Here is an 8145-nt window from a genome sequence, read left to right as displayed (position 1 = left end):
GTTCTGTGGGGCCAGCACTGTGCTGTGCTCGTATCTGCAGAAGTCACAACAGCTGGTGGAACAGCGTTTTTCTTGCAAAGTCCTTTGGCTCTTCTTGGGCTCTTCCCCTTAGAACTTGATTTTGTCAAATCATTTGGCAAACCTTTTCGGGTTCATTGGAATTGCACTGTCTACAGGTGGATTTGGGGGGTATTGGTTCCTTGGTGAGCTGCATGTTCACTAAGGCTTCTGGCACATCTTCCAGTAGAGCTTTGTGATTTTCTGCAGACAGGCCTGCCTCGTTTTTATTACGTTTTATTCCTCATATTTTATTACATGTATGTTTTTGGTTGGTGTTGTGAAGGGTGGCTATTGTATAGCATACATTGAGAAAAGTGTTTAAAGCAAAATACATATTCAGAGTTTTATCATAAAGCAAGTACCCATTTGCACACCATCCAGGTCAAGAAACAGGACACAGGCCCTGGCTAGCTGGCTCAGAGGTAGAGCCTCAGCCCAGCATGTGGAAGTGCCAGGTTTGATTCCCAGCCAGGGCACACAGGAGAAGCGCCCATCTGCTTCTCCACCCCTCCCCCTCTCCTTCCTCTCTGTCTCTCTCTTCCCCTCCCACAGCCAGGGCTCCATTGGAGCAAAGTTGGCCCGGGTGCTGAGGATGGCTCTGTGGCCTCTGCCTCAGGCGCTAGAATGGCTCTGGATGCAACAGAGCAACACCCCAGATGGGCATGCCGGGTGGATCTCGGTCAGGTGCATGCGGGAGTCTGTCTGCCTGCCTCCCCGCTTCTCATTTCGGAAAAATACAAAAAAAAGAAAAAGAAACAGGACATGGTCCCCCAGACGCCGCTTTGGGTTCCTGCTGCTCACTGGCTATGCCCCCACCTCAGGGGATAACTCCGCAACTTTCAAGATAATTACCTTGTTTTCTTTATACTTTAACCATCTAGTTTTACAAACCTAACCATTCTGGTTTGTTTGGTTTTTTTTTCCAGAGACAGAGAGTGAGTCAGAGAGAGGGATAGACAGGGACAGACAGACAGAAATGGAGAGATGAGAAGCATCAATCATTGGTTTTTCATTGCGCATTGCAACACCTTAGTTGTTCATTGATTGCTTTCTCATATGTGCCTTGACCGCGGGCCTTCAGCAGACTGAGTAACCCCTTGCTCGAGCCAGTGACCTTGGGCTCAAGCTGGTGAGCTTTTGCTCAAACCAGATGGGCCCGCGCTCAAGCTGGCGACCTTGGGGTCTCGAACCTGAGTCTTCCGCATCCCAGTCCAACGATCTATCCACTGTGCCACCGCCCAGTCAGGCTGGTTTATTTTTTTGTAATATTTTTATTTTATTTAAAAAAAATTTATTGATTGATTTCAGTGAGAGAGGAAGGGAGAGACAAGAACATCAATCTGTTCCTGTATGTACTCTGATCGGGTATTGAACTGGCAACCTCTGTGCTTCAGGTTGATGCTCTAACACAGGGGTAGTCAACCTTTTTATACCTACCGCCCACTTTTGTATCTCTGTTAGTAGTAAGATTTTCTAACCGCCCACCGGTTCCACAGTAATGGTGATTTATAAAGTAGGGAAGTAACTTTACTTTATAAAATTTATAAAACAGAGTTACAGCAAGTTAAAGCATATAATAGCCTCACCAGGTGGTGGTGCAGTGGATAGAGCGCCAGACTGGGATGCAGAGGACCCAGGTTCGAGACCCCGAGGTCGCCAGCTTGAGCACGGGCTCATCTGGTTTGAGCAAAATCCCACCAGCTTGAACCCAAGGTCGCTGGCTCCAGCAAGGGGTTACTCGGTCTGCTGAAAGCCCATGGTCAAGGCTCATATGAGAAAGCAATCAATGAACAACTAAGGTGTTGCAACGCGCAATGAAAAACTAATGATTGATGCTTCTCATCTCTCTTCGTTCCTGTCTGTCTGTCCCTGTCTATCCCTCTCTCTGACTCACTCTCTGTCTCTGTAATAAATAAATAAATAAATAAATAATAAACATATAATAATAATAATTTACCAAGTACTTTATGTCGGATTTTTGCTAAGTTTGGCAGAATAAATCTTTATAAAACAACTTACTATAGTTAAATCTATCTTTTTATTTATACTTTGGTTGCTCTGCTACTGCCCACCATGAAAGCTGGAACGCCCACTAGTGGGCGGTAGGGACCAGGTTGACCACCACTGTAGTCAAATGAGCTATCTGGCCAGGGCAAAAGTATTTATACACACACACACACACACACACACACACACACACACATGATTGAGTTTATTGCAAGAAATGGTAAGAGAAAACGGGGTTGCACAAAGACAAGAGGTGGAGACACAGCTGGACAGGGTTTTCCTACAGGGCCTACTATGCACAGGCCTCAGCAGCCTTGCCATGGATCCGCTCGGTTCTTTCGCATCAAAAAGTTGATCTTGCGAGTCATTTCCATGTTGTAGATCCTTCGGCAGGTTTCCTAGCTCTCCCTCTGTCGCCGGCGGCGAGGCTTCTCATGGTACCGGTGTCGCCTGATGTCCTCAGTGAGCCCATCCATGGTGAGGGTTCCGTTTAGGGTCCTGTATGCACCTTCCACGTTTCCGTCCTGCACCATCACAGTCCTGGCAATGAACTTCAGATGGTTTGCTATGACCTTGGAATTAAGTCTTCACTCTACAGGACCCGGGACGCAGCCACCGCCCGCAAAAGTATTTTTAATGTAATTTTTGTTGATTTATTTTTATTTTTTATTATTATTATTTTTTGTATTTTTCTGAAGTTGGAAACAGGGAGGCAGTCAGACTCCCACATGCGCCCGACCGGGATCCACCCGGCATGCCCACCAGGGGGCGATGCTCTGCCCATCCAGGGTGTTGCTCTGTCGCAACCAGAGCCATTCTAGCGCCTGAGGCAGGGGCCAAGGAGCCATCCCCAGTGCCCGGGCCAACTTTGCTCCAATGGAGCCTCGGCTGCGGGAGGGGAAGAGAGAGACAGAGAGGAAGGAGAGGGAGAGGGGTAGAGAAGCAGATGGGCGCTTCTCCTGTGTACCCTGGCCGGGAATCAAACCCGGGACTCCTGCACGCCAGGTTGATGCTCTACCACTGAGCCAACCGGCCAGGGCCTGTTGATTTATTTTTAAAAACAGCTTGATTGCCCTGGCCGGTTGGCTCAGCGGTAGAGCGTCGGCCTAGTGTGCGGAGGACCCGGGATCGATTCCCGGCCAGGGCACACAGGAGAAGCGCCCATTTGCTTCTCCACCCCTCCGCCACGCTTTCCTCTCTGTCTCTCTCTTCCCCTCCCACAGCCAAGGCTCCATTGGAGCAAAGATGGCCCGGGCGCTGGGGATGGCTCTGTGGCCTCTGCCTCAGGCGATAGAGTGGCTCTGGTCGCAACATGGCGACGCCCAGGATGGGCAGAGCATCGCCCCCTGGTGGGCAGAGCATCGCCCCTGGTGGGCGTGCCGGGTGGATCCCGGTTGGGCGCATGCGGGAGTCTGTCTGACTGTCTCTCCCTGTTTCCAGCTTCAGAAAAATGAAAATAAAATAAAATAAAAATAAAAACAGCTTGATTGAGGTATCATTTACAGACCACAAAATTGACTCATTTTGAGCGGTTGATTTAATGATTTTTAGTAAACTTGCAGAGTTGTGCAAACATCACATAATTCAGGCTCAGAATATTTCCTTTACCCCCGAAAGCTCTGTCCTGCTCATTCTCTGTGCATGGGTGAAGGGGGTTAAGTAGTACATGGCGACTGAAGGAGACTTTGGGTGGATGAGCACACCGTAGCGCAGACAGAAGTCAAATTACAATGTTGTGCACCTAAAATTTATATAATCTTATTAACCGATATTACCTCAAAAATATATTATTAATTCATTAATTTATTTACTTTTGTACAGAGACAAAGAGAGGGACAGATAGGGACAGACAGACAGGGAAAAGAGGAGCAAGTCTTGACTGCAGCACCTTAGTTGTTTGCTCTCTGACATGGGCCTTGACCGGAGGGCTGCAGCAGAGCGAGTGACCCCTTGCTCAAGTCAGTGACCTTGGGTTCAAGCCAGCGACCATGGGATTAGGTCCCTGACCTCATGCTCAAGCCGGTGACCTTGGGGTTTCAAACCTGAGTCCTCTGGGCCCAGTCCAACACTCTATCCACTGCACCACCACCTGGTCAGGCTAAAAAATATTTTAAAATATTAATAAATAAAAAAAAATAATAAATCCTTGGGATTAGAGCTAAACAAACCCCCCCCCAAACAACCCCCCCCTTCCCTAACTTTTGACAAAATCCTAGAACACTGTCTGGAAACCTCCACCAAGCAATTCCAGTAGCCTTTCCCAAAGCCAGTTTGGTGGAGCAAAATTCTGACTTGCTCCCGGAAGCCTGATGAACCTGTTTGTGACTCTGTTACAATCGGAGGAAAATCCTGACTTTCCTTCCACTCACATAGCTCTTACCTCTAAGGGGCTGAACAGACACCATTCCCTTCTATGAAAAGGGCCAGAATGGAAAAAAACAAAAACCAAACAAACCAGGATGGACTGGGAATCCATGTCCACTACAGATAACGTTAATTAGGGAAATCAGCTTGTTCACCTTGTATATGAGTCACCTGAAAGAAAAAATGGCTAAAATTCTTCATTTTCTGCCCGGCCAATGAGAGTTGTTATACAAAATTCCAACCCCCTTGTTTCTGCTATGATTGCAAAGAGCCAGGGCACTGGGAGAAGGACTTACAAACGTATTTTGGGGACCCTCTGCCCTCCAGCCAACCTCCTCTAACCTCCCAGCTCCCAGGGACCAACTCGAGGACAACGGGGGCATTGCTTACCCTCCCTCTGCGTCCACTCAGAGAAAGCGCTCTCCAGATTGTGACACCAGTCACCCCACTGCTGTAAAGCAGCCCTGCCTCAGCGTGCAAACAGGGGGTCTTGAGTGAGCTTCACGGGCTCCTTTGCTCTGAACCTGCCCCCTTTTGTTTGGTCCCTTTGAGAGATCCCCACCCTTTTCTCCTCAGTTCCCCCATCCCTGCTCATTAATTAGGCCGAGACTTCCAGAGAAGTACCATGCTGGAAGGTCTCCCAAAGGGGGAACAGAACCCTAGAATTTGCCAGGAGCTGTCTGAATAATCAATTAAGGGAACTAAATGCCCCTCAACATCTTCTTTGTCCCATTTCCAGCAGCCTTGTAGCTGAACCTGGGGGCACTGACCACTGTCCCCACTGGATAAGCTGCCACCTCTTTATGGGCAAAGTCTGCAGCTGATTGGGCAGAATCCTCAGCACACCTCTTGCTAAGATTCACAAGCCCTGGACAGGTAGCTCAGTTGGTTAGAGTGTCTTCCTGATACACCAGGGCTGCAGGTTTAATCCCCGGTCAGGGCACAAACAAGAATGACCCAATGAATGCGTGACTGAGTAGAACAAACTGATGTCTCTCTCTCTCTCTCTTTCTTTCTCTCTAAAATAAATTTTAAAAAAAGAAAAAGATTTTTAAAAAGGTTTAAATAGGACCTCAAAGCCTCTTCCCGAGTTAGGACCTCCTAAGAGGCACTTCCGGGCATCGCTCCCACCGCTGAGATCACATGACCTGGGCCTTGGCCCCGCCCCTGTCCGGGTAGCACTCTGCTTCACCTGTGAAACAGCCCACAGGCCAAGGCTGCCTGTTGTATCCAGGAGCTCCAGCAGTAACCACGTGGTCATCCCTGGACACCCTGTTCCTGACCTTCTTGTGCTGCTGGCCCCCATCCCAGCTGGAAGTGGGCTCTTTCCTGGAACCGATGCATGCCACACCTTCTGCAGATCGTGGGGACTCCAAGGCCTGTGCCCTCACGTGGGAAGGAAACGTCACTGGGACACTGTGGTCTCGGGTGTTTCCCGAGAGCCCCTCTTCTCACAAGCCCGGGATGGAGCCGGGTGACGGAAACTTCCCGAGAGGCTCTACCTGCTTGCTTCCTCGAACCCTCCTCTCAGGAAGACAGCATCCACTTACTAAAGCCTTTAGCCTTTTTTTTTGGCAGAGACAGAGAGAGTCAGAAAGAGGGACAGATAGGGACAGACAGACAGGAACGAACAGAGATGAGAAACATCAATTTCTCCTTGCGGCTCTTTAGTTGTTCATTGATTGATTTCTCATATGTGCCTTGACCGCGGGCCTTCAGCAGACCGAGTGACCCCTGGATCAAGCCTTGCTCAAACCCCAGATGAGCCCACGCTCAAGCTGGCGACCTCAGGGTCTCGAACCTGAGTCCTCCACATCCCAGTCCAATGCTCTATCCACTGCGTCACCACCTGGTCAGGCAAAGCTTTTAGTCTTTAAGGGACCAAAGGTCACAGGTAAACATGGCAGTTTTCCCAAACCCTGGTTCAATATTTGGGTGTCTGATAGTGGAACCAGGGCTGCACCTGGACCCAATTCTATGGGAAGAATGGGACAACATGGCATTTAAAGCCTTAGAGGAGAGTATAATGAACCCACCTGCCCTTGGGTGGCCCAACTGCCAGATTCCCCTGTCCCTTTGTCCATGAGAAGGGAGGCAATGCCCTTGGTGCTCACCCTAAACCTGGGGCCACTTCAGGGCCACAAGGATACTAGAGTCAGCAATTGGGCCTTGTGGCTTGGGGATACCTCCTTGTCTTAGGGCCATTGTTGCCACTACCCTCTCTTGGTTAAGACCACTGTGAACCCTGAGAACTAAGAAGGGTTCCTGGTGGCTCGCTTGCTCAAATTAAAAAAGCAGAGCCCGGGTCCTGGCTGGTTGGCCCAGGTGTAGAGCGCCGGCCTGGCATGTGGAAGTCCCAGGTTCGATTCCCAGTCAGGGCACACAGGAGAAGCGCCCATCTGCTTCTCCACCCCTCCCCCTCTCCTTCCTCTCTGTCTCTCTCTTCCCCTCCTGCAGCCAAGGCTCCATTGGAGCAAAGTTGGCCGGAGCACTGAGATGGCTCCATGGCCTCCACCTCAGGCACTAGAATGGCTCGGGTTGCAACAGAGCAATGGCCCAGATGGGCAGAGCGTCGCCCCCTGGTGAGCATGCCCGGTGGATCCTGGTCTGGTGCATGCGGGAGTCTGTCTGCCCTCCCCCCCCACCTTCTCATTTCAGAAAAATACAAAAAAAAAAAAAAAAAAAAAAAAAGGCAGAGCCGGGCAGCCTTTTCTGCGCAAGAGCCTGACCAATCAGAGGGGCTCTATTCTGACCAATCAGGACAGTGCCTTTTGGACCAATCAATTTATGTGGATTTGGCATCCTCACTTGCAATCAGGGACCAAGGGTGGGGACTTCTGTTCATACAAGCCACTTTCTGGTGGCTCTGGGAGCACACTTTTAGGAAGGTTGTGTTTCTCTAGCTCTAGGGGAACCACTGTGGGGCCCATTGTGGAGCAGAGCCGAGCTGTCTGGTTGAAGAGGGGCCTGGACCCCAGGCCGCTTGATGCTGGGGCAGCCCAGCCCTGCCGTGTCACTACTGAGCTGGTTTGCACTGAGTAAAGTTTCCTTCCTCACTGCACCCCAAATTGGGGGTATCTGTTGGTGTTACATTGGCACCAATGACCATCGGTTGACGCTCCATGGTGTCCACTGCGGGGCTCTGAAGCAACGACCTGACCTCTGGACCTCATCCTGAAACCAGCTGTTGGTGCCCACGCACACCTGTGCTGGAGTTGTTGCCCCTCTGTCATGGTCCGAAGGGATACTTGCCGAGTTGATGACTTAGAAAACCGTCAAGAGAGGACCAACACTGGCCTCAGAGAAGGAAAACAAGACGCGAGAAGATCCCACTACTGTTGGTTTGATAAAACGAGCTCTGGTTTAGTCTAAATAACAACCCCATTGTCCTGGAGACGCTGTTTTCACTCCTGACTACTGGACAAACACCGAGTGACTGGCCCATGAACAGGAGAGTATCTGAGAATCAGTACTGGGGTTGGGGGCGGCTGTGAAAGGCACCGACCTCCCTTGTCTACCTGTGCAAAGTACAATCCCGGGAAGTCCGTCCGCACTGCCCTGGGCATTTCAAATTGCCCCACGGACCATTTGAGGTTTGGAGGATGGAATTCATACAGCTCCTCATCATCTGGGTATAAATATATCTTAAGTCATGGTCTGTAGGTTTTTCTCACTGGACTGAAATTTTCCCTTGCGGACCAGCTGCGGCCTCTA

General features: G+C 50.1%; 1 pseudogene; it reads right to left on the bottom strand.

The window, feature by feature from the left end:
• Positions 1 to 2346: 2346 nt before the first annotated feature.
• Positions 2347 to 7361, bottom strand: LOC136325188 (small ribosomal subunit protein bS21m pseudogene; annotated as a pseudogene).
• Positions 7362 to 8145: the final 784 nt, after the last annotated feature.

This window comes from Saccopteryx bilineata, chromosome 2, assembly GCF_036850765.1.
Source record: "Saccopteryx bilineata isolate mSacBil1 chromosome 2, mSacBil1_pri_phased_curated, whole genome shotgun sequence".
In the NCBI taxonomy this organism is placed as follows: domain Eukaryota; kingdom Metazoa; phylum Chordata; class Mammalia; order Chiroptera; family Emballonuridae; genus Saccopteryx; species Saccopteryx bilineata.
Note: the sequence above shows the minus strand (reverse complement) of the source record. Positions and strands in the feature narration are given on the sequence as shown.